Genomic DNA, 26,509 nt, shown 5'->3' with positions numbered 1-26,509 from the left:
GAGTTTTCCTTAATCCTTCTTCATGGAATGCTTCCCTGGTCCAAGTTGCAATCCTAGTTTACTGTTGGTCTTTAAACGCACCACATATGGATGTTATGCATTTGCTGTTAGCTGGGTGCAGCAGATTCTATTAGTTTTACTCTGCTGTGGCTTAAAATGAAGCTATATATATACACGACTCATCTGCCCATTCAGTTAGCACGTAGAGGGTAACACTTTATAATAACTTTCATTAATAAGTCATTGACAAATATTACATAACACTTAGCAGATTAGTTTATGCATATTCAAATACATATAATTGTTACCAAATGATAATTTATATATTACTAGTGTCTACAGAGGCAGTATACCATCAACCTTTGACCACGGAAATCTTATTTCTTACAGTCAAACCTCGGATTGCGAGTAACTTAGTTTGCGAGTGTTTTGCAAGATGAGAAAAATAATGTAAATAAATTTTTACTTAATAAATGGCGAGGTCTTGCAATACGAGTATTACGTATATGCTTTGTCTGTCGAGCGTCACGTGATCACGACTGAGCTGATTGTTCTCCTCTCTCTCTCTCGCTGTGGGATTGTGGGTAATAATTTCCCACACTCAGTCAGCGTGCCTCACTTGTACTGTATAGTCAAAACTTAGTAGAAAAGCACCACCCGAATAAGGGCATAGCAGTGCAAGTGATGAATCTGTTTAACGACAATGCAATGTCCACAATTCCGTGAAATCGAAATGGAGGCAAAAGCGGCTGTCACTGGATAGGTTCCCTGTTAAAGTCACACAAAAGGAAAAAGATTCCAGTGAGCCAACAGACAGCAGTGATTCTGTTAGTTATAGTGAAAGTCATCCTACAAAATAACCCTCCACTTCCCCTCTCTGGTCTCCCTCACACCATCCACGATTCTTTTCGAATGTAATGTGTAGGTTAATTTATTTGATGTATTTTTACTTTCTATTTTGGCATTCCCGGGGGAGTCAAGAAATATAATCTCTCCAGCATGTCCAGGGTCTACCCTGGGACATCCTCCCAGTTAGACATATCCGAAACATCTCCCCAAGGAGCCGTCCAGAATGCACCCTAGATAGATGCCCGAACCACCTCAACTGGCTCCTTTCAATGTGGAGGAGCAGCGGCTCTTCTTTGAGCCTCTCCCAAATATCTGAGCTATTCATCCTATCTCTAAGACTGTGCCCAGCCAACCTTGTGGAGGAAACTAATTTCTGCCACTTGTACGTGCAATCTCATTCTATTGGTCAATACCCAGAGCTCATGACCGCAGGTGAGGGTTGGAACATAGATCAACTGGTAAACTAAGGTCTCTATCTTCCAACTGAGCTTCCTCTTCACCATGACAGAATGGTACAGCGTCCGTATTACTGCCAACGCTGAACCAATCAGTCTGTCGATCTCCCTCTCTGTTCTTCCCTCACTTGTGAACAAGACCCTGAGATACTTAAACTCCTACACTTGGGGCAGCAACTCCTCCCCCACTTGGAGCAGGCAAACCACCTTTATCCGGTCGAGAACTATGGCATCAGACTTGGAGGTGATGATCTTGGCTGTCTCACACTTCACAAAGTGGCCCAGTGCATGCTGCAGGTCATCGCCCAATAACGCCAACAGGACCAAGTCATCCACAAAAAGCCAAGATCCTAAGACCCCTGACCTGGACCCCCTCCTCCACGCCACGCCCAAAATTCTGTCCATAAAAATTATGAACAGAATTGGTGATGGAGTGCAACACCCACCAGGAACAAGTATAGCTTCTTGCTGGCAATGCAAATCAATCTTTCACAATGTTTGTACAGGGTTTGGTAAATGCCCATGAACCCTGCAGTATCCTTGTGAGGGTGAAATGCCAATCCAGTGTTCGGTGGCCGGGATGGAATTTGCATTGGTCCTTCTGAATCCAAGGTTCGACCATAGGACGGACTCTCCTCTCCAGTGCCCCAGCATAGATCTTCCCAGAGTGGCTGAGGAATGTGATCCCCCCTGAAGTTCCCCCTGGGGGCAGTGTGTCGCTCAGTGGGTTAAGCCTATGTGACTGTAGTCACATGGTCACTGGTTCAAACCCAGCCTCAGCATGTCTGCCAGTCCTTGAGCAAGGCCCTTAACCCCCAGCTTCCTGGGTACCCCAACAGGTGGCTGCCCTTCGCAGACAGCTTGATCTATAAAGAGCAAGTTGAGGGAGGCGTAAAAAGATTTTCCCCACAGGGATAATGAAGGGTATATTATTATTAAGTTGGAACACATCCTCTGGTCCCCTTTCTCAAAGATTGGAAGCACCACTCCAGCCAATCCAAAAGGACTGTCCCCAACATCTACACAATGTTGAAGAGGCATATCAGCCAAGAGCTGTCAAGAACTCTCATCCATCTCCACAGCCCCACCACTGAAGGGTTTTTTGTCTACTTCAGTTACCTCTGTCTCAAAGAATGGCAAGTCCCCCCACGGGCTTTTCAGCTCAGCCTCCTCAAAGGAAGGCATATCAATGGGATTCAGGAGATCCTCAAAGTATTGTTTTCACTGCCCAACTATGTCTCCAGTTGAGGTCAACAGTTCTCAATCCCTGCTGCAAATAGCATTGGTGAAGCCCTGCTCCCCAAGCGAGTCAGCTGACAGTTTGCCAGAACCTTTTCGAGTCCTTCTCCATAGCCTCACCAAACTCCTCCCACACTCGAATTTTTGCCTCAGCAACCACCAAAATCGCTTTCCGCTTGGCCAGCCTGTACCAGTCAGCTGCTTCAGGAGACCTGCAAGCTAATCAAGCTCAGAAGCTTTCCTTCTTCAGCCTGACAGCTCCCTTTACCAATGGTGTCCACCATCAGGTTTTCGGCCACAGCTCAGCAATGCTGCCTCAGCAAATGAGACCCTGACTATGGCCCATTCAGGCTCAATGTCCCCTGACTCCATTGGGAGAGAATTTCTGTCAGAGGTGTAAGTTGAAGATTTCCCAGACAGGGGACTCCACCAGACTCTCTCAGCACACCCTTACTACACGTTCAGGTGTATCAGGTCCATTCAGCATCTTACCCCACCACCAGATCCAACTCACCACAAGCTGGTGATCAGTTAATAGCTTAGCTCCTCTCTACATGGATGCAGATCTGATGCTACAATTACAAAGTTGATCATCGAACTGCAGCCTAGGGTGCTCTGGTGCCAGGTGCACTTATGAACATCCTTATGTTCGAGCATGCTGTTCATTACGGACAAATTGTGGTTAGCACAGAAGTCCAATAATTAATCACGGCTTGGATTCCGATCAGGCAGGCCATTCCTCCCAATCACACCCATCCAGGTTTCATTGTCATTACCCATGTGAGCTTTAAAGTCCTCCAGCAGAATAATGGAGTCCCCACAAAGGGCGCCTTCCAGCACCCCCTCCAGGGTCTTCAAGTAGGCCGGATACTCTGGACTGGTATTTGGCGCATACGGGCACACACCAGTCAGAGTCCTTCCCCTGACTCGAAGTCGAAGGGAGGCGACTCTCTCGTTCACCAGAGTAAACTCCAACACATTGGCACTGAACCGGAGGGCTATGAGCAGACCCACCCCTGCCTGGTGCCTCTCCCCATGGGCAACTCCAGAGTGGAATTCAGTCCAACCCCTCTCCAGAAGTTTAGTTCCAAAGCCTGACCTGTGTGATGAAGTGAGCTCAACTATTTCTAGTCAATGTCTCTCTACCTCCCACACCAGCTTAGGCTCCTTTCCCACTAGAGAGGTTACATTCCATGTACTGAAAGCCAGTTTTGGCTGCTGATGTCGGTCCGTCGAGGCCCCTGCCTTCGGATGCCACCCGACCCCCACAGCTCCCCCTGCAGGTAGTGGGCCCACAGGGGTAAGTGACATCACAAAGATCGGAAATATGGCAAAACCCCAAAACGGATGAAGATGCGGGAATCTTTCCCAGCAGTGAGAAAAAAACACAACAAATAAAATATATTCACGGAATATGCAGCATAACTAGGCTCATGATCCAGCATCTGAGCATTTGATTACAGTGGCTGTGCTTGGGGATGACGGTTTCCACGTAAATTCCCCTGGAATCTCTGGCATGAGCAGGTGGGAGGTATCTCTTGCTCCTAAACATAAAAACAGTCTCTAAACATAAGGTAGACCTCCTTTCCTCATCATCTCGACTGACCAACTAAAGAAACTGCTGGCCAGCACAATCTATTCCTTATCTCTTCTCGACATGCTTCACTGGCTAATAACATTGTCATGACACAAATAGTTTCCCTATTCACTATCCCACTGACCCAATAACAAAGAATAATAGCCTTGTTCTTTAATAATCTCTCAGTGCTGGATGTAGTTAATTTATTAACATTGCCTGTTCCCCTTTTACCTTGCAACAAGTTTGTTACACCACATAAGCATGTAGTAATCTGTGGTTTCCCTATTTCTGACAGCTGTAGGCAAACTGTACATGGAAAAGAGATACATTTGATACATGACCCTCATCAGGAATGATTTGAAAGCAATTATAAAACAAATTACCTTACAGAATTTGGACTGAATGTATTATAGATGTATTCAGGCACCATAAGTGTACTATATATTAGATATTTTGCCATAAATAACTAAGTAAAATTCAAGCATTCACTCTTGCCACTGAACATGATAATTACAGGCTTCATGTAAAATACAAATCCTGTTGTGCTGCCGTATTATTCAGTAATAAGTTATAATGGCATCACTGCCTGCTGGTTTTACATGACTGGGCTGATGGCTGATAAGTTATTATCCATTAAGTGGTTTATCCATGTGTCCATGTATTTATAAATCCATCTGTTTGCACAGGTCAATCAGTTGTTGATATACATATACTGTGTACATATCAGGGGTGTTAATGTACAGAAAATTCACAGTTTGGTACAAACCTCAGTTTTTGGTTCACGGTTTGGTGAAATTTCAGTACAGCAGGGGAAAAAATAAGAAATTATTTACTATTAAAATTGCAAACACAAATGCAATTAGGAACAGCTGTAAACCAAAGCAATGCGCATCTGTCAACGTGTCTGATTGACAAAATCTAACAGAAATGTCTTTGCACACTGTAAATTTAATGTACAATAAATCAAAAATAAATATCATAACAATCGTAATGAACTAAATCCTGTCTAAATCCTACATACTGATGCAAATCTGTAGCCATGAGAATTTAGAATTTCCTGGTAAAGGCGCCTTAGATGCCATAGGGTGACTCACTTGCAGATGCTTTGTCTATCTTGCTCCCGTTATACACACACTCAGATGATATCGTCTCAAACGAGTTAGCATGATGTGTTTCCAGCAACATCTCCAAGTTCAGTATAACAGAGTCGACAGATTGTCTTGGTCTTATCAACTACTCTGTCTCCATCCATCCATCCATCCATCCATTTTCCAAACCGCTTATCCTACTGGGTTCGCGGAGGGTCCGGAGCCTATCCCAGAAGGAATGGGCACGAGGCCAGGAACAACCCAGGATGGGGGACCAGCCCATCGCAGGGCACACACACACCATTCACTCACACATGCACACCTACGGGCAATTTAGTAACTCCAATTAGCCTCAGCATGTTTTTGGACTGTGGGGGGAAACCGGAGTACCTGGAGAAAACCCCACGACGACATGGGGAGAACATGCAAATTCCACACACATGTGACCCAGGCGGAGACTCTGTCTCCAGTGCTAAGGTAATTAATTGTGAAACCAAAATGATCCTAAACAGCTGTTTATAATTTACTGTAACCAGCATCAGCCATAACCAGCTTCCCAACTCTACTTGTGACCTTAAGTTCCACCCGTGTACCATATAATGAGAAATATGTATACCGTTACAGTCCTAGTATGTCTATATATATATTACATACATGCAATTTAGTGTGCATCTTGGAAAAAAATGCCTTTCAAAATGCCTTCAAGATTTATGAATATGTGTTTTTCTTATAAATTGCCGCTTGCCTCCATTGCAGCTCCCTGCGCACCTGTATGATGTCCTCCTTTCCCTCCCAGGGTTTGGCCCTGAAGCTAGTTCCAAGCTTCACTGACAAACAAGTGGGCTGAGAACCATGTGCAGCCTGTCTTTCCTTAACTAGCCTAATGAGCTGGCCTACTTGACGTTCCCATTGGTCCACTGGACTTCTCCTCTTAATAAACAATACGGTCGCAGGACGCGAGGCTGTTCCCTGAATCACTTGGTAGCTGTGTTAAGCACAGCCAACTGATTCTGGGTTTCGTGGACGTGAACCCTCCCTAACATTCATTCTTGAGTGCGTGATACAGCACTTATTCAGGAAAACTCAACAATCATGATCTATGGTGGCAGAAGACGGCCTGCTTTGGGCATACAAGAGGCTGCCACTTTGGAGGGCACCAGCCAAGTAAGCGAGTGATGTCACTGCCTGCACTCCGAGCAGGGAGCACTTGCTGCTGTGCAAGCCCCGGTCATGGTTGAGGTTCGATAGCACACGCCAGTTAGCTTTACAGTAAGGTGACTCACCATCAGACAGTGGGGATAGTACACACGGTGCAGGACAGACTTGCAATGGAAGTTGTCTAATAACCTGTTAAGGCCTGCATGTCAGCATGTTTAACGTAATAATGTAAGCTTTTGCTTAATCAATCCAGCAGCACATATAGGTGCAGATTTCATAAAATGACATCACATTGACTGCAGCCCTCACCTGTGTAAGCGATCTGAAAGGCTGATGGATTTATGAATGTATGGTTGGATGGCCACTTTAATACTTGTTACATGTGTTCCCTGCTGTGGCCACCTTCTGCATTGGCCATTCTGCTACATACCTCTTCGCAGCACACAGATTCATATGTTCTTCCTTCCCCTAGCCAGCATTTTAGCGGTGATGTCCCCAGTCACCCCTGGAATTTGCTGACTGAGTAGTGGTGACCCCCCACCCCCCCCCAAACCCACCACCACCCCTCCACCTCAGGTACAGCTTTAGGAAATGTTTTATTCCCATCAAGCCTCTGTTCCCGGGGTGTCTCTAGAAAAGAGGACTTATGCCAACTGAAATGGAATTTGTGAAGTTGAAAGAGGCTTACAGAGTTTGTACGTAGTGCGCTTCTTAGCGGATTTGTGGATGAAACGCTAAGTCCCCCCCTGGATCTTCTGTGTGTGAGTGTATAACATTCTCCACTACCTGCCTGTGTCAGGCTGTTCTCCTTCGCTTCAGGGACGAACTGTCAGACATCAGGAATACTGTATGTCCTCATTTTATGAGATTTATTCCGCCTTAGCAAAGGCTAACCAATATTTAAAATTACCGAAGAAAGGCTCAGCTCCACATCATTCATTACCGGCTAATTTGATTGACATTGTCCTCTTTGTCCTTGACAGATGGCTGTCTTTCAAGCGCCTTATTCTGAAACCTGGTCTTTTCTGCACATTTTTTTTAAATGTGATTGAATGAAATAGCTACATCGTGAGAGCAAGGTCATGAAAGGAAGGTCACAGCTTGTCTGGTTAGCGATCATTAGCTCCTTGCAGGCTAGCTTTTGTATTAGCAGATCTGCAGGGTAGCGCTGGCTGCACAGGCGTAGCAGGGTGGTGCTTTTATGCCCTGTTGCTTTTGATTACTTTAGCCCTGAAGATAATAATTGAATGGGCATGCTCTTATTCAGCTAGGCTTGCTAATCTAACCCACATTTTGGCTATCCTGCTAAACCAGAATGACCTTGTTTTACTCCTAGATGGTACCCATGAGCACCTCTGTTAGTATTTACATTGAAAAAGCCTGAATTAGCTGCATGTGTTGTCCCTTATGATGAGTTTAACCACACAAAAACGGACTGCAGTTTACATGTAATAACAATGAGTCGTCAGATTGGCCTAGAATCACTTGGACAGTCTGATTCCTGGTGCCAGGATGTCCACATATACACTTTACACACTGACAAATTGGTAGACATAATTGAAATTGAAGAGTTCATCATAGAGACTGCACCTGATACATTCATCTCTCCGCATTTGCGGGCCTTTTGGATCAATACTCCATAGCCATATCGCACTCAGGTGACCACATCTGAGGCTGAGATGCTGATAGTTCATGTGGTGCGCATGCATCTCTCTGCTTTCAGTTTTATTGCTTGTGAGAATCGCTCCAGTCTAGGCTGTGAACCGAATCGCGTCACAAGGGGATGAGGTTAGGCAGACAGATTCACCCCTTTTAAGGTTTATGGAGAATATACAGGGATGCTTTCAACATGGAAAAGAGAAGAAACTTGGACGCTGAAGGTACTGTTTTAAGTAAGAACGAGAACGGCTGACAAATAACAGAATATGGCAACCCTCTTTCAGCCAAGGGCAAGGGACATGAATGAGAGTGATGATATGGCCACGCCGCTCCACTCTCACACGCTTCACCTGCTTTAGGTGTCACGGGAACGGCGGCAGCGATCGCGAGCAGAGCGGCGATCGTGCGGAAGGAGCAGGCAGGCAAGCGGGATACGGGAAAACGGGGTTTATTCTAGGTACGATGGCAGGGACACAGGGCGAGAACAGACATCGGGAAACATCAATGACAGACACTGGATTAGTACACAACAGGAACTTAAATACAAGAAACAAGGCAGCAGGAAACAAGACACGACTGGGCACGATCAGGAAATCACACGTGGGTAATTAGGGGGCGTGGCACACACGAGGAGCGGACGGAGCGGGCGTCACATTAGGTATATAACCAAATTTAACCAGAGTTCGTAAACGCATCCACACCTTCATGGGAAATCCTCAGTTTGTGTTCATGCATCCCACAAATATCCTGTCATTTTTATATAAAACACCTTCCACCCACAAGATTTACATGACACAGCAGAACAATGCCAGAAAAGAATTTTCGGTAACACTCTACATTAAGTGCACCTTCGTAATGCATTCATTATGCATTCATAGAACATTCACTGCACCGTCATAATGCATTTATAGAACATTCATAAGCAGCATGCAAGTACATTTTAACATCCTACCATCCCTTAACAGTTTTACTATACATTAATAACAAACACCACATGATTATGCAATTATAATGTTTGTTATTATTATATAATGTTTGTTTTTAATGTATATTATAGCTGTTAAGGGATGTTAGGATGTATAGGTATACATGCATGATGTTTATGAATGTTTTATGAATGCAATTAAAAGCATTATGACGGTGCAGTTAATGTAAAACATTACCCAATCTTCAGTAACATTTTCAATGTATGCCACATCTAGAAGAATCTGTGAACACATTCACAACACATTACAATGCATTCAAAAAGCATTTTAAACATAGCTATAAATATTTATTAATATTGACATTATAATATTAAGACATTATAACCCTGTTTGTTATATATTAGGAAGTTCTTGTCTAGATACCTTCATAATGCAGTATAAAGCATCCATAATTCTTATACTGACCATTATAATGCATTATAGTGCATTAAAGATGACAGCTTAATTAGACCTCATGAAGTATAATGATCAACATTATAATAACTTATGACTGTCAATAGAAGATGTTGTAATCCTTTATTATTTCTTATACCAACCATTATAATGCATTATAAAGATATCTATAGCGCATTATAGATCACAGCTTCAAGTAAAGTGTTAACCAGAAGCAGCAGCTGACTATTGTCCCACCTGTGTGTGTGTGTGTGTGTGTGTGTATGTGTGTGTGTGTTTCCTGGTCCCCATGAGGGAAAACTGTATTTTATAAAAATCGGTGACTTCTATGACAAAGTGAAAAGTGTAAAAACTCTTGTATTTTGTTTGTTAGCGTTAGCATTTTTCCTATAGAAGTGAATGAGCGGGCCCCATAAGGATAGGTATACCCTACATGTGTGTGTGTGTGTGTGTGTGTGTGTGAGAGAGAGAGAGAGAGAGAGAGAGTACGTTCCACTCCTTGAGATCTGTATTCAATTACCCAACAAAATGGTAAGTTTAGACAAAAGTCAATGAGTGATGCATGGACTTCAGTTCTTTGGCATCATAAAACCTACTAGTTTTTGTTTACTGTTACCATGGCATTTTTGGGTACCACCACTTACCCAGGAGAGCCAGTAAAGTATCACAGGAAGCCCAGGGTATGAGGCCATCGCAGGTCAGAAGCACCCACTCCCACTGGCACACCACAGGCAATTTAGAGACACTAATTCACCTAAACCACATGTTTTTGGAACTGTGGGAGGAAACGTGCAATCGGCACACACACAGAACCGGGGGCGGGAATTAAGCCTCCAACCCTGGAAATGTGTGGTTGCAGCAATAATCACGGAGCCCCTACAGGATACATTTTTCTATCTTTAGTAGTGTATCCTGTGGCTCATTTTATGCTATGCAAATGGGCTAAACAATGGCCTTTACCCAGTGGAAACACTCTGCATAATGTTGACACTGACATGTCCTGTTCATATGCTTAGTTTCCCACAATGCATCATCAATTGTTTACACAACTCATTCTACATGTGAATCGATGCACAAATTTGAAATTTACCATTACGTTTTCTGGGCAGAATTGTTCCTCCTGGATGACAAATCCCTTCTTTGAAAAGCCCTCAGCCTTGATTTTGTGTCTAGATCCATACACATTATGTAATGATTGTGTAATAGTGTGCTCCGGGTAATTCTTTTTGGGTTCCTTAAAGAAAAAATAGCTGAGTAGTTTCTTTGTGGCTTAACCTTGGTGTTGAAAGTGAAGGAAAACTGTCATCCAAAGTAGCAGCCAATCACTGCTTTACATAGACAAATGTCCTGTGGAGTACCCTCTGAACAGGTATTGGGGGTTAGGGGAGTATTGTGATCCAAAGCATGACAACAGAAGAGTTCTCTAAGCACCAAATGATATGTTGTTGCCATTTTGCTAATCATTCAATAAACATGGAAGTGCCCCATTACTTACTGTGTCATTGTAGGTGTCATTAGCATACTAGATGCACAGCCCCGCAAGTACTGCAGTCGGCTTCCATCTCTCTCTCACTCTCTCTGTCTCTCTGTCTCTCTCTCTCTCTCTGAGTCATATCTGATAGGCTTTCTCCCGCATAAACTGCAGTATTTTATTACCCAGTTTTGGCAGAATTGAGTAAAATAATCATATTCTAATAGTTCTTCATCTTCTACTGGACAGGGGGATGAAGTGTAAGTGCCCAGCACTCAATAGGAGGAGAAGTGGGGTGTTTTACTTTGGGAAGATAAGCACACTTTTCAAGGTGTATCCCAGATCACAATGAATGAACAGCCCCACTGCACTCTTTTCGGGGCACTACTCCCAAAAGGCCCATGTGATTCCCCAGGCGAGGCCACCGAGGACCCGTCTGTGCAGACCCAGGGAGGCAGCAGCTCCTAAAGTATTAATGCTGTCATGTAGGAATTTTGCAGGGAATTAAAACTTTCATGGATGTTGTTCTTCATCCATGTTCATGAAGGTGCCAGACAGAAAGCATGGCTGGATACACTATGAATGGCATTTCTTAATGCCTCTTTTCATCAAATATTTATCAGATTATGTGGATCCCTTCACTGCCTTGATGAAAATGTGCTGTTTGAGACCAAAGGTGTTTATTCTTAAGTGGTTGTACACCATCCCTGCACCTTATCTTGCTGTCAGAATGCCTAATTTGTTAAAAGTGTAAAGTAGGAATATTTCACGATTTTCATAACTGACTTCCCACTTGCAGCTATAGATTTAAAGACAAACTTCTTTAAGTAATAAATATATGAATATACTGGTGCCTTTCTAAGTGTTTTCTGTTACATTCAGGGTCAGGAAGCTCGAGCTACTGGGGCTTTTTACTACTAAATCGTGGCCACTTAAATTTCTTCATGAATTATTGATGTAACAACTAGGTCCTCAGATATTTTTTTTTCTTGCTGAGTAAGAAGAAAACTGCAGTTTTAAGCAATCCGTGTCTGTCGTGGGTCTCCAGAAAAAAACCTGCCTTGTATTTTAATAGGTCCCTGTAAGGATTTACTCCAGGTGGGACCAAGCACAGGATGGGGAGAGAGGACTATGGACTTATCCTGGGGCAGGTGGGGGAGATTGGGATAACAAAAGCTGCATGAGGATAATGGGAAAATGGCAGCGGTTTCAGCATGAGCGCAAGGGAAAACAAAAAATAAAAAGGTAGCGGGTCAGGGGTGCGGCTGCAGGTGGGGTGGGCGTCGAGGTCTGGGGGCATTTTCTGTGGCGTGAGAAACTAAGAAATTAAATCCATACACTCAACAGTAACAAGACACATGGAGGTGAGGTGAAGTCATTCGACTTTGCTCTACTCACGACACACCCCCTTCCCCCACGCGTACCTTCATCCTGCAGACCCAGACCTACAATGTTACTGGGGACCATTTTAATAAGTCAGGGGCTATGGGAATTCATGCATAGATTACATTTAGCCTAAAAGAAGCCTTTAAATGGAACTTGTTATGATTTCTTCTATGCTAAATTTTCCCTCTATGTTATTCTGAGGAAGCCAGCAGATTGGGAATATGGCCGCTTAGGCCCTGTGATTCCCAAGGTTGTAGGACATAGAAGGGCAGCCAGGCCACTCTAAAAGTGGATGAAGCTCACTGATTCCGCCCATCCATCTTCCATAACCGCTTGACCAGCGCGGGGTCACTCTGAGCCTGGAGCCTGTCCCAGGCAGCACAGGGGACAAGGCACGGGGCGGGATGACTTTTCTGATTATTAATTGCTGAGTGACTAAGTGATTAGGAGCCTCAGCCTTTGTGTGCCCCTCAGCTCACACAGTCAGCTTTATTGAGAGGTTTGCAGTAACCAGAGAGCAGATTATGGGGGCTACCATGATCTACAGCCGACCCTTCCCCATTAGGGGCGCTAATGCCGTCTGTAATCTGGACACAATCCCATTTTTGGTCCCCTTGACAAGCGAAGGGAAGTCAAAAAAATACAAGAGACAAGCAATACAAAGATCACTGCGAGATGTTACATGAAAGGTCGCGGTAAACATGCTTGTCATCCTCCAAACCTGCACTGTACAGGTGTTTAATGCATTTATGAGCTACTAAGCTTTTGCTAACCTTTGTTTGTCGTTTGCAGCTTTTGCGACTCTCCAAAAAAGTTCCCATGTTATCTCTTACGCCGACCCGGCAATATATCGAAACCGCAGAAGTGCCGATTGTAGTCTGCTAGATGAAACATCACCCCCAGCTTAGAGCTACATTATGGCCTGACCCGTTTCCTGGCCTGAGTACCCGTCTTGCAGTGCCTACCCAAACACCTCCTCTAAACCCTAAGTGCACTGTATTGAACTTGATCCATAAGCTGCTCAGCTTGTGCGTGAAAAACCTGCCCCCCCCTCAGGTCCCCCCGCAGGCTTCCCTCCTTCTGAGCCTGAATCTCCACCAGAAAACCACCTCCGATCTAACTGACTGCCTTAACTGACAAGACCAACGGGACCTGCTCCATTTCAACCTCCCACTGTAGCTGTTATATTTTATATGTTCTTTATGTCATTATAAAATGTTTAACATTTTATACAGTAGAATTTAATGAGGCGCCTCGCAAAAGACCCATTAATATTTTATTATGAAGTTTTTTAACTTGATCTGGCTGGTAGCAAATGAAGGTTGGTGAGTCTCCTTTGGTCCCACAGGAGTCTTCCATCCCCCACGGTACGTACGATTCCCCTCTAAGTGACGCCTGTAGACACTGCAGCGCCTCATACCTGCTCCCCGTGTCGGATGGGCCTGGCTGTAGCTTCCCCAGTGAGTGAGGCACCTCCTCTGAGCCACCCCCCCCACCAGGACCAGGCTTCAGTGCTTCCTCTTCCTTTGCTTCTTGCCAAAAACAGAAGATGGGGTGAGAGACAGCAACGAAGGAACTGTTTTTCAATTTTATTTAATACAAAAAACATCATGCATATGTAATTACAGAATATGAATATAAGTGGACACTGTCTAAAAATATAATGGCTTACAAATATGACCACGAACAAAGAAATTAACATATTGAATAAGAAATACACATCGTCATTTAACACACTAACCATATGCCTTGACATACAGGTATGTTAAAAGCAATCCTCTTGCTCTAAAGAACTGAAATTCAGATTCATTATTTACCATTTAGCGAAAAGTAGTTTTCGGTGCTTAAGTCCATTTTGCACAAAATACAAATTTTGAGATAAAGAAGTTTTCCTTCAGAATTGCAGGCATTAAGCAAATGGCATTCCTACCCAGACCGTGAAATGCTTTTAATGGAAAAGCGCTGCACATAACACATGCTTATGCAAAGTGATTTAATTAAGAATCAACTGTATGCAAGTTACTGAGCCTAAATGGAAAGTACCCTGTCAGCATATAATACACTCAGAAACTCAAGAAAATAGCCAGGTCAATTATGGTATGTCTTATACTGATTTTGATAAGCGGTTAATTACTGTTAATATTATATGAAAACGGAAACGTGGCATCCAATTAAAATTTGGAAAAGATATTCAGCAGCATTTAATTATTATTCTTTATATTTTATGATTAAGGTCACATTCAAAATGTATGTTTACAATTCTATCCATTTATTCAGCAGGTTATTTAATATAGGAATTAGTCACGTATCCACACAAAGGTGCACCAGCCCGCCCTCTTGGGATCTGAATATGAAAGTGACTGGCGCTGGTTCTAACCCTCAGTACCACCAGCTGGCTGGTTATGCACGTCCTTGGGTGAGCTGTCTTGCAGAGGACTCACTGTAATTGGATGTGGGGATGTGACAGGGGACCGGGGGCTGTCTTGGTGTCTTCCCCATGCCCTCCGGCAGCCCGCTCGGGGGGCTTTTTGTTAGAGCTTTATGCTGCAGGTGTGTGGGGCAGCCAGACAGCCTCTATCCCTGCGAGGCGTCTCCATCTGCAAGGCCTAACCGAAGAAACAGATCTTTCACTTGTCACCATAAGGCTCTAAGACTCATCGGGGAGCGTTTACCTTTTGTCAAATAAACTGGTTGAGAGTGAAGTGAGATGTATTGTCAGTGGCAGGTGGCTTCAATACTGGCTTTACTCAATAAGATCCAGTTAGTCACTTCAGCTGTTTTGACAGTCGGTGCTTAGCATCCAGAACCCCATAGAAAGTGGATCCTTTAATGGACGGACCCCACAAGCACTCACTCCATTCAGCACCACCAGCTGCGCAGGACGTCCTAATAATCCGATGGAATATTCCGTAATACGCAGCACTGAGCTGAGTTCAGATTTGAACTTCGATATGTCCCTTTTATCGGAGGAAGAGCACATATCTGATTCGCACAGCCCAGGTGCGGAGGATGGAAGCAGCTGTGGAGAGCAGGGACAGCTGGCAGGCCATGCTGAGGTAAAGGGCCAGTGAGCTCAGACTGACTATGGACAGGTTGCAGCCCACCGCAGTTACACTGCTGAATTATAGATGCAGACAGGAACAGGAAATACCACCTCCACGACACTCTGACCTGCTGCCTAATCAATTACAGCCACTAAAAGCAATAGACTGGAGAAGCAACAGTGAGGATGTGAGTAATTTACAACCCCTCCCCTTCCCCTTTGACCCCGACATAGATTCCTGCCATCGTGGGTGGCCCTCACTATGGATCTAGTAAACCTCTGTTAAATCAATTATGGAAGCAATAGGCTAGATCAGGTTATGGCGTTTTTATCGAGGACCACCTTAATGCTTTAATTTAGCAAGGCAAAGTGGGCTGCGGGATCAGGCCGTGTCCTGCACGTGAGCGGGGCACCTCCATTCGGGCCGACGGATGAGCAGCTCCTATGAGGAGGTGCAGCCAAAGCAGGCCTGCCCCCCTTACACTCCTCCCTGTGGGGTTTCCATGGGGAGAAAAAGAGCACAAGGCTCTGATTACAGACTATGCCTTAAGCTAAAATGGCACTGACTCCGGCCCAGTTCATCAACCAGCTTCTCCCTTACAGGAAACCAAGCCTCATCAAACCTTATGACCTTCAGCTGAGGCTCTCCTTTGGGGAAAAGCTACAGAAAAAAACAGCAGCCTGCTGATTTATCCGGTTGACCAATTTGCTGTAGTTGACCAGCTTAAGGTATGTTTTTGCATGATTGTTAGATGGTTTAGCTGGTTATATCAGCATGAACAACTTGATAATCTGGCCACACCAGCATGACCAGATTAAACCACCCAGTTAAACCATCAAAGAGCAGCAAGAGCTGAAACATGACCATCTTAGGCCAGCTAAAATCAGCTATCAGCATAAGAGGATTTTAGCTGTTTTTTTTTTCATCAGGGTGTCGTGGTATTACATGAGGCTAAAATGATGTGTTAAAGGCCAAAGATTCTGTGCATAAGCAAACTAAAGCAGCATTATGAGTTGAAATTGAAAATTTGTGATCTAGGTGTTCACAATAGACATTAACAGTTACCTGCTACCTAAGCATGAACATGTCAACCTGCCTTGGCATTAAATGAGACATCAAATTAACAAAACTAGCTTCAGGATATTAAATGTGGTATTGGTTCATCCTAGGACTGGCATCATTAGCGGGATACTGGAATGTCAGGGAGGACAGCGTCCCACTGCGCTGGAGGCTGGAGCACCTGCCAAGGGCGGGCCAAGGTCACATCCAAGCTTCTCTCCTCTAAGAGATGGATCCGGGATGCTGGAGATCAAGACTTATAGCTGGACTAGAGAGATACGTGTAATACATGGAGCCTTTGCTCACGTTACAGCATTAAATGGACAGAAAAACTAACTAGTAAGCTTCGCATTTGGATTCCCTGTATTTATCATTTTCAGCACCCCGTTCTAAAGATGGGTTATTGGGAATTAGGGGTGCTTTCTAGCATTTCAGCTAAATAAATTCTGATGGAAAACATTAGTTGAGTCTATATATCGAGTGAGCAAAGCGTGGTGTTTACTCAATGAAGAGCAACCATAAGCGGTTCCTGTCATGCGTGCCCTGCTAATACACTAGAAATTCTGCAGAGTGAAGATCAGTTCCATTGTCGACGCTTCAGCATGTGTGTTCATCGTGTTTTCAAATGACAAAGAGAGTTCCCATTTGCTTTTGTTTGTTGGTTGTAATAAGCAGCTCGTAAGCCAGAGTGTCCCCAATTTAATTTCATATTAATCGAGGCATAGAGGACCAGGGAGGGGGGATTAGGGAAGAATTTGGGGGGTATAAGGGTAATGTAGTGACTGAAGAATCAACACAGGACTATAAAGGAACAATTAAAATGACCACTGTACTACAGCTGGCAACAATGTCTAGCAACAAGGTCTACAGAGAATGTCAACATCTCAGCTGATGAGATGCTGCTGAATTGAACTACATATTTGATGCCCTGTGCCTAGTCTACTCTTATTCTGGCCTGTAGCTATATATGTCAGCAGTTTTCTTTAAAAGGACGTGAAATAGGAAGAATATGGTAAGATTGTCCCCTTTGACAGTTTCACGCAAAAATTAGGCCATTCTTACCTGACATGCAATTTAAACTTCCCCTATATTTATAAGTGAAATAGGCCTTTTCAAGGTGTCAGCAGTATAGTCACTTATTTTGCTTTCCAATATAAAAGTAGTTTAAATGGTTATGCCAAATGCTACAAGATATGGAGCCTAAGGACAGGCTGTGGTTATAATCTGTACACAAGCTTGCATTAGATGTGTGAAACATGTGTGTGGACAATGTGGTTTCATAGCTCAGATGTACTGCTTTGCACAGTTAAATGCTCTCAAGTCAGTGGATGCATATCGAAGACAATATTCTTTAATATCTAACATTTAAATGCTGTTTTCACAGCCTCATATGCTTCTTTTGATTCTACTAATTGTGCAAAACATTTTAATTAGTTAAATTCCCTAGTCAACAAACCATCCCTATTATGATTAATCTCAGCACAGCAATGGGTGCGCAAACACATGAACCCACTATGAAATAGGCTCCTTGCAGAAAAACATTTCTTAAAAGTTGACAAAATTTGTGCTGATCCTTTTAAATTTTTAGAATCTCTTTAGGACATGATTCATCTCATTTGTAGTCTGCCCATTACTGTCTGCTCATTATATCATGAACCAAGACTCCGGAGTTTGACCGTAAGCTGAAAAGTTTGATTTAAAATGCTATGATGTTAACTTTAGCTAATGACTCTTTCCGAATCAGAGATGCAGTGTACTGTGGGATCAATGCTACACAGCTCTTTGTGCAAAGCAAAATGAAAAAGTGATTTATACAATAAGACACTGGGATCAGAGCAAGGAATGGGTGATTTTATTTGGGGAACTGGTTTTACACTGGTTTGTGACATTTAAACAAAAACAAATGAAAAAAAAGGCAGGGAAAAAATAATATGCATGTTTGGGGGCACATTTCCTGGGGACAAACTGGGGATGTGTAAAAAAGGCTGAGGGGTAGGGACATGAAATGTGCCAGGGCCAGGTGGGAGAGACCCTGAGCGTTCATATCCTGGGGGAGTGACTGCAGCCAAAAAGGGCCGTGGCACTTGGCCCCAGCCCAGAAGATCCACCCCCCACCCCCACCTTACAACAAGGTAGATGTAACTGCTTAATGCACAAATAAGTGCATTGCACGTATTTACACATTTACAAGCATGTCATTTTAATGCCTTCTGACATGGCACGGGTGTTATATAACATTATGAACTCCTGCCTGCTCTAAAGCTGTCTTTAATTGTTGAGTTATGATGTGATTGTAAGATACCACTTGGGCTGCAGTTTAGATCAGATCAGCCGTCTGTATCAGTACATGGGTAACATGGCTGTAGTCCACAGGCCGGGAAATAAGGCCCCAGGCTGAATTGAATCATGGAATAAAAGGTTCAATGCACAGGTATATTATTTACTGGATTGTTTTAGCCACACTGTGTGATGCTTTACGGTGTCTGCTGTCTGGTAGAGGCAGAGTTATACCCAGATTTCACAAAGAAGCCTTTGAAGCTCTCGTTCATGTTCTGGTCAGTTTTGGGGGGAAGTCATATGGAAATTCCCAATGTAAATGAACAATGTGTATGTACAGCACAGTCGGAAAGTTACTGCCCCCTGTCTGATTTCCTGTATGTCAGTACATTTTGGATGGAATCTGCATCACAATACTCTTAAAAGAGAATCGTACTGAAGATTATTCATGCCTGAATAATCTTACATTCTGTAGAATCATACAATAGAAGCAAGACTTTTATTGGACAAGATCTGAATGTTTACTCAAGTTTGTTCAAACAACTCACCTCAATTATCCCTTTATTTGAATTACTTTTGGGGGTGCTTCTTCCCACCTGTAGAATGCAGGTTTAATTGCCTTAGAACTCAAATTTTCTCTGTTTAATTGCAAACTACAAAATAATCTGATCAAAGTCAGATAAAGGGCAAATACACTTTCAGAGTCTAACACCCTGCCAAAGTGTCCCCATGCTTTCTATGTTGTCCAGTTTCTTAATTTACAAAATTCATATGTATTCAACCATAGTAAAATTGAGTAATAACTTAAATGCCTGAGCTTAACATTTTAATTATAAGATTATTTCTAAACTGTAATATGATTGTATTCATATAATAGGGGAAAAATGAATATTTTAAAGTTAAAGTTGAAGTAACTTGAAACTTACAAACAATAATGGACATACATATACTACATACAGGTAGACAAAACTGTTGTGACACTTGGCCATTACACCCACAGGAATGTTTATGACATCTCACATGGGAAGCGTATCAAGACATTTTGGACAATCCTAGGCTTCCAACTTTGTGGGAACAATTTTGGGAAGGCCCATTTCTGCTCCAGCATGACTTTGTCCCAGTGCTCAAAGCAAGGTCCGTAAAGACATGGTTGGGTGAGTTTGATGTTGAAGAACTTGACTGGCCCACACAGAATTCTGAGCTGAACCCCATCAAACATCTTTGGGATGAACTACAACAGAGATTGGGAGCCAGGCCTTCATGTCTAATATCAATGCTTGACCTCACAAATGCTCTTCTGCATGAATGGGCAAAAATTCCCACAGACACACTCCACACAAAATCTTGTGGAAAGCCTCCCCATAAGAGAGGCAGCTGTTATGGTTGCAAAGGAGGGGGGGGGGGGGGGGGGACTCCATATTGATGCCTACGGATTTAGAATGGGATGTCATAATTGTTCCTGTGGGTGTGATGGGCAGGTGACCCACATAGTATACGTTTATCAGCAAATCAAGAATTTATGGTTCATGACCAAACTTAAACAAAAGAAAATTTATAATCGGCTGAGATGAATTATAATCTAAATGCAAATATATAACAAATCTACTGGTGTTATAGTAACAGTTAGGCTGTTACAGTGCCGCTTCTTTCAGAAATTAATCCTATGAGTCTGGGCCTTGTTCACAGATGCTTGAAGTTCTCCACCTTGAGAAGACAGCTTATGAAGACAAAGCATGCGTCATTGGTCAGGTCCAATGTTCCACTGGGGTCTTATCGCGTTATTCGCCCTGCAAAGAGTTAAGATCAATGCATGAAGTCTCTAAAATCCATTGAAAAAACACAAAACCCTTAGGCTTCTTTAAATGGAAACACAAAATACTTATTTTACGACTTAATTTAAAACTTGCCTAATTTCTATATATGATATCATTTTTGTGCCTTGTTTTCTTACAAATGAATTATAATTTTCCGTGGAATTCCTCTTTTATGCAGTTGAATTATAAGAGGAGACGCTAAATGAAACACTGGCCTTGTGTGCAGCCCGTAGACGATTGAGAAAATACACCACAATCATGTCTGTCATTGTAAAATGCCAGAAAAGGACAAAGTAAAATGTATGATGTGGAAATCATGACCAGAAAACACATCTCAGCAGTCCAGTGCTGAGAATCATCCATGGTTTAGTCACTATGACACAAAAAAATAGGGTTTTTTAAATCAAAAGATCCATATGTTTATTTCATTCGCTGTTGCTGGTCAGTAAATCACTCGCTAACATCACAACTGTAGTGTTAGCGATAGCTGCCTTTATTTAGCAGAGAGTTATGCTTAAGGGGCCAAAGGTGATGGGCGAGGGATTCAAACCAACAATCGATCAGACACAGATTACTAATCAACTGAACCACAAACGTTGAACATGTTTTAATGCATGTATATGTAAGTGGTCCTTATTGGATAAATCTGCCATTAAATATCATTAAATCTTTTCAGATTTTAACTTTGAATCCATACTATTCATCCGTCTGTTTTATATGCTGTTTATCCAGGAAACCTTGGATAAGATGCCAGCACCTCACAGAGCTGCCACTACGGGCTGGAGGCAAATCATAAAGTGTTTTTAAAAGAACCAAAAAGACATAGAAAACACTGCTTGCTCAAAAAAAGCCGTAAACTAAGATTTCTTGATTACCAGAAAATAGCAGAAGCCGCTATTACTCTCAGCAAGTACTCTGCCTCTGAAAGTAATACAGCTTATCACTTTTATGTACGAGTTTTTAACTTTATACCTTTATATACCCAGGATATTGTTTTGTTCTATTTCCTTCTATGCAAGTTGCCAGGTCTGCTATTTTTTATATGGATCACTAAGGCACTATAATGGGTTTGACTAACTTTATTGACCAAAACATCCTGTTTCCTGTGCAGTTCGGGTTTATTCACATTTCTGCTTCCTAGTATCTTGATTTGAACTGATGTTACATCATTCCAGCTTTCCAGTCTTACAAATTATTATGTCATTTCTAATCTTCTGGGATTTTGTCATTGCAACATAATTACATATTGTAATGGTAGTTACATGAACTTACAGTCTTTCAGATGATGTTCTGTCCTTTGGGCACCAGTTATCCTTGCTATCGTGTTGGGGTCGGCGCCGACCCGTTTGTAAGTTTACGATGCATACAAGCACCACATAGATTTGGGCACTGCATAAAGGCTTTTTGACTTTGTCAGGAACCTCTATTTATACAAAATAAAATTTAAAAAATCAAGGCAAGGCATACCCATACATGTAAGGCAAGATAAGACCAATTCAGTGTATTTATATAATTCTCTTGAGGTCTATTTTATCATTATTATTTTTTATCGAAAATGAGAGGTACTGTATGCTGTCCAGAAAGGTCCAGAAAGCCTCACCAAAAATATTAAAACCAATCTTTCATGGATAAGGAAGCCTAACAAGGTAAGCAAGAGGTAAGAAATAAATTGGATGATGAATAATTGTTTTGAGGGTATTTTATGGCTGATTTCAGACACGGACCGGCACTGACATAACATAAGAGAGAGGAACAGGGAGCTAATAATGGACAAACATTAAGTTATAATTATTTATGCATATTTAGATGCTTATTTCTGACAAAATGTAGAAACGACAGCAGGAAGTAATATCTAAATTGCGATGGTGTCATGTGTTCAATAAACACATTGAGAAAAAATGTACAGAAAATACTGGAGGTGAATTTTATGCACAAATAATAGTGTTGTTTCTCTCAGAATTTAATAAAAGATATAAGATGTAGTTAATATAAGATATGAGAAGAAAAAAGTAGAACATTGTCCAAGGTCACGCAGTACATACAGCTCATACTGTCTAAACTTTCTTTTATATCTTATATGCAATAAAATCTATGAATGCATCCATCTACCTCTCATAAGCACTTATCCTGTATAGGAGTTCTGTAATCTGGGAGCACAGGGCAAGAATCACTGGACCCTCTGAATGGGATGCCAGTCCATCACAAGACACACACACACACACACACACACAAACAAACAAAATGAGAAAAGATTACACAAACCACACTGGAACATGCAAACTCCACACACCCAGAGCCAAGATCAGCGATGACATCCCAGTAGTGGAGGTATGTGTGTGTGTGTGCATGTGTGTGGTCCAGGTATACCTTACCTTATGGGGACCAAATGTCCCCACAATGTGATGATGTTTTCTTTTTCCTTATGGGACCAGTTTCCTGGTCCCCACAAGGGAAAACTCTATTTTATATAATATGTGACTGCAATGACAAAACTAAAAATGCAAAAACTCATTTTGTTTGGTTACTTGTGGATATGGTTAGAGCTGGGTAGGGGTTAAGGTTGTCATAGTTAGCGTTAGCATTTTTCCCATATAAATGAGCGGTCGCCAAAAATATATGTGTGTGTGTACATGTGTGTGTGCTTTACTCACCATGGGAATACATGAGAGAAAAAATACCTAAGTCAATATTTCAAATATTTCTAAATAAAATTTTAAAAAATACACAGTATTTTATGTTTTCTGTATTATAACCAATGACTGGGAGTCCCATACATTTCTGAGAAAAAAAATCTGTGAATCCCTCAGAATCGTCTCTATTTCTGCATGAAAGCCCTCTGATATGTGATCTACTCTTTATGTGTTGTAAAATTGAAATGTCTTATTTAGCAAACAGCACACAAAGCATTTTACATATCTTTATTGAAGAAATAAGAAAAGTATTGGCTATGAATATCCAGCTGCTGCTTGTAGCAGGAAGGCACCTGGCTGACAAATGACTGGGCTGGCTAATCCCTCCACATCCCTTCCTGCAGTATAATGCATCACCACCGGGAGAATTTCCCCGCCGAGGGAACCCGCAATCTAAACGGGGGCTTCAGCCTGCGTGGCAGCGAGCGCCGAGCCGGGTGTTTGCTCATAAATGCAGCGACTGCATCCAGGGGGGGTCCGAGAGCAACTGGGAAAACGGGCGAGCGTGTCGATTCCATGCCGCAGCCTTTAATCTGCTCCCAGTGGCAGGCCCATTAAACCCAGTGCCGTTTGATAAATCTGAGTGGAAATAAATACTGCCATTTAAGCTCATCTTTTACAAAGGGAGGGAGCAAGGAGAGACTCGCAATCTCATACAACAAGCAGTATATTGTTAAAGTTTTTTTTAATGAAAAAGTTATACAGTACAGATGAGGTCAGTGATGTTGGTTTTTAGAGTTGGATAAGACTGACTCAACGGTGCCCTTGAGGCTCACAAGGCATGTGGCTGCACTCTGCTGCTGGACTGAAAGGGCTCCAGTTTAGATATTACCTAGATTATACAATAGCAGTCCATTTAATATGAGGTCACACTTAATGCATTTTAAAGGTGCTGTGAGATTAATGAACTGTAACTGTAACAGAAAGTTCAATTCTGCAGAAGTTATTAAAATTGTGACGTCTTCGTTCGAGCTTCATGTGAGGTTCTGTATAACATAAAAGATTAGGCCAAGACTAGTGCCAGTCTACCCATTAGGAGACACAGGCAGCCTCCAATGTCAGGGGTTGCCAACCTTCTGATGCATGCATCTGCATGCGTCTGCATGCATCCCTTTGTAAAAGATGAGCTTAAATAGCAGTATTTATTTCCACTCAGATTTATCAAACGGCACTGGGTTTAATGGGGCTGCTACTGGGTGCAGGTTTACGTCGTACAAAAATTGCATATACCAGCCAATCGGTAGGGGTGAGGGCGGATCAACCGCCAATTTCATAGGTTTTCTTTTTACTGTTTACTTTTTTCCCAATGTGAACAGAACATGCATATATTAGTGTTTGTAAGAAACTGAAAATATATAGTTTATTTAAAAAAAATAATTTACTACCCCCTCTGCAAGACCCCCTGCCCAGGGCACCATCTTCTGAGATGCTGCTGGGTAGAAGCAATTGCCCCCACCCAGCAGGCTACACTGCTGACCCCTCCCGACTGGGATCACTTGCACTGAAACTTCCCCTGGGCACCTCATGGGCTTCTCCCAGTACTGAACAAGACTAGGCAGCTGAAATTGCCTTTCATTTCGGAGAGATTTCAGTTAACACACATCAGTTCAGAAACAAATACAAATACAGACATTTTTATCATCACCACAAAAGGCTAAAGCCCTGGACTCTTTGTAAGAGGTTCTATATACGACAAGGAGGCTTGAAGGTCCATGTGCTGGATGATCCATATCCATCTATTTTAGCAGAACCAACGCCATCTGAAATCCATAAACTGAAATGACAGAGAAGGGTCAATAACATATCAGGAACAGTACCAAATCCAAATCGCAAACCGTAAGATAGAGTCAGGAAATACAAGCAAGGAGTCGATACACACAGTATGAGGTCAGGGATAAACATGCAGGAACTGTGCAATACGGAGAGACTCGCAATACCTCATGTCAGGATACTGGACAGAAACAGTATTTGGGAAATGGAGGAAATGCTGGTGATTAATTTGCCGGTGATCGGTTCTGTGGAACATCTGGACTGGATTCTATATCCGGAAGCGGATGAGTGGAAGGATACAACAGATCTTGCAGTGCAGAATCTCATGCACTCTAAGAATTAATGAAAGACCAGTGATGAACTGTTCAAAAAACACAGCAATCATGCCTGTTGTTTATGTGCTTAATTTGATCTTTATTTTATCAGAATGAGAATAAATGCTTCTTACATTCTCTATTAACAGTTCTGCAGATGTTGAAACAGTTTGAATGTTCAAGCTGATATTTCATGCCTATGAAGTTGTTGAAAGTAAAATTGTAAACTAGGTTTGAGAGATAATCCCTCACTTTTTGAGTGAGTTGATTGTCTCTGAGGGATAATCCTAAAGCTGCCTGAGGTGAGATAATTATGAAACATAATCCCAACCCAGTCTACAATTGGGTGATATCTGTGCCAGTCTAGCATTCATGTTGATCTGTTGTTATTATTGTTATAAAATAATTACAGTGACAACCAAGCTAATTAAAAATAACTTAGCATTATGACATTCACAGTTAACTTTAAAATATAAAAGTCATCAAAAGTTTGACATGGATGACTATAGGCTGACAGGAAGTAACAGTTTACCACAATCCAACATTTCCCTTTGACAGCCTTAACTTTTAGGAAACAATGAGGATTAATTATCTTGTCATCCAGTTACTTACTTAACGCCATCAGCAGAGAGTGGTGAAGGTAAGAATATCCAGCCAAAAGTTTCAATGCAGTGCATTAAAACCGGTAAGACACATGAGTTCCATCTATTAAGAAAAATCTGACAAATATCTTCAGGATATTTTGAGGACATATTTTTGTGCGGATTTCCTGGTCTCAGAGAATGACACCGGTGACCACAGCACTGAAAGGTCTTTCAGAAATTCCATCATGCTAACATGACACTAACAACAGAAAAACAGGCTTTGCCAACTCTATTCAAGGACCCTACAATATCCACGCTTAGAGTCAGTTTTATATCCCAGCTAGAACAATAACTAATTAAGAACAATGAACCAAGAACTGTTCAGCTTGTCATTGTGCCTTAAAATAGCACGACGAAAATAACAATTTAATTTACGTATGATTTGCGGCAAGGACAGATTCAGTACAGCTTTTAGTGACTTGGAATTAACCAGCTGAATACTCATAAACTTGAGTTTCTCATAATTATACTGAACATTGCTATTGTCATGCCCGACTCGTCCGCTCCTTGTGTGTGCCACGCCCCCTGATTACCCACGTGTGCTTCCCTGATCGTCTCCAGCTTTGTCCACTTACTTTGATTAGTCCCGTCCTATTTATGTCCTGGTCTTACCTGTTTCCCTTGTCTGTCATTG

The 26,509-nt window shown here is 42.3% G+C and overlaps 1 long non-coding RNA gene across 1 annotated transcript; it reads right to left on the bottom strand.

Moving 5' to 3' along the window:
• Positions 1-24,135: 24,135 nt before the first annotated feature.
• LOC125704439 (uncharacterized) lies at positions 24,136-26,292 on the bottom strand. The gene is made up of 3 exons (XR_007381135.1): positions 25,844-26,292; positions 25,085-25,249; positions 24,136-24,921 (listed from the first exon to the last, which is right to left on the bottom strand). It is a non-coding gene; the product is annotated as an uncharacterized LOC125704439 (long non-coding RNA).
• Positions 26,293-26,509: the final 217 nt, after the last annotated feature.

Source organism: Brienomyrus brachyistius, chromosome 12, assembly GCF_023856365.1.
Source record: "Brienomyrus brachyistius isolate T26 chromosome 12, BBRACH_0.4, whole genome shotgun sequence".
Lineage (NCBI taxonomy): Eukaryota > Metazoa > Chordata > Actinopteri > Osteoglossiformes > Mormyridae > Brienomyrus > Brienomyrus brachyistius.
The sequence above is the reverse complement of the archived record's forward strand: the minus strand, read 5'-3'. Positions and strand labels throughout refer to the sequence as shown.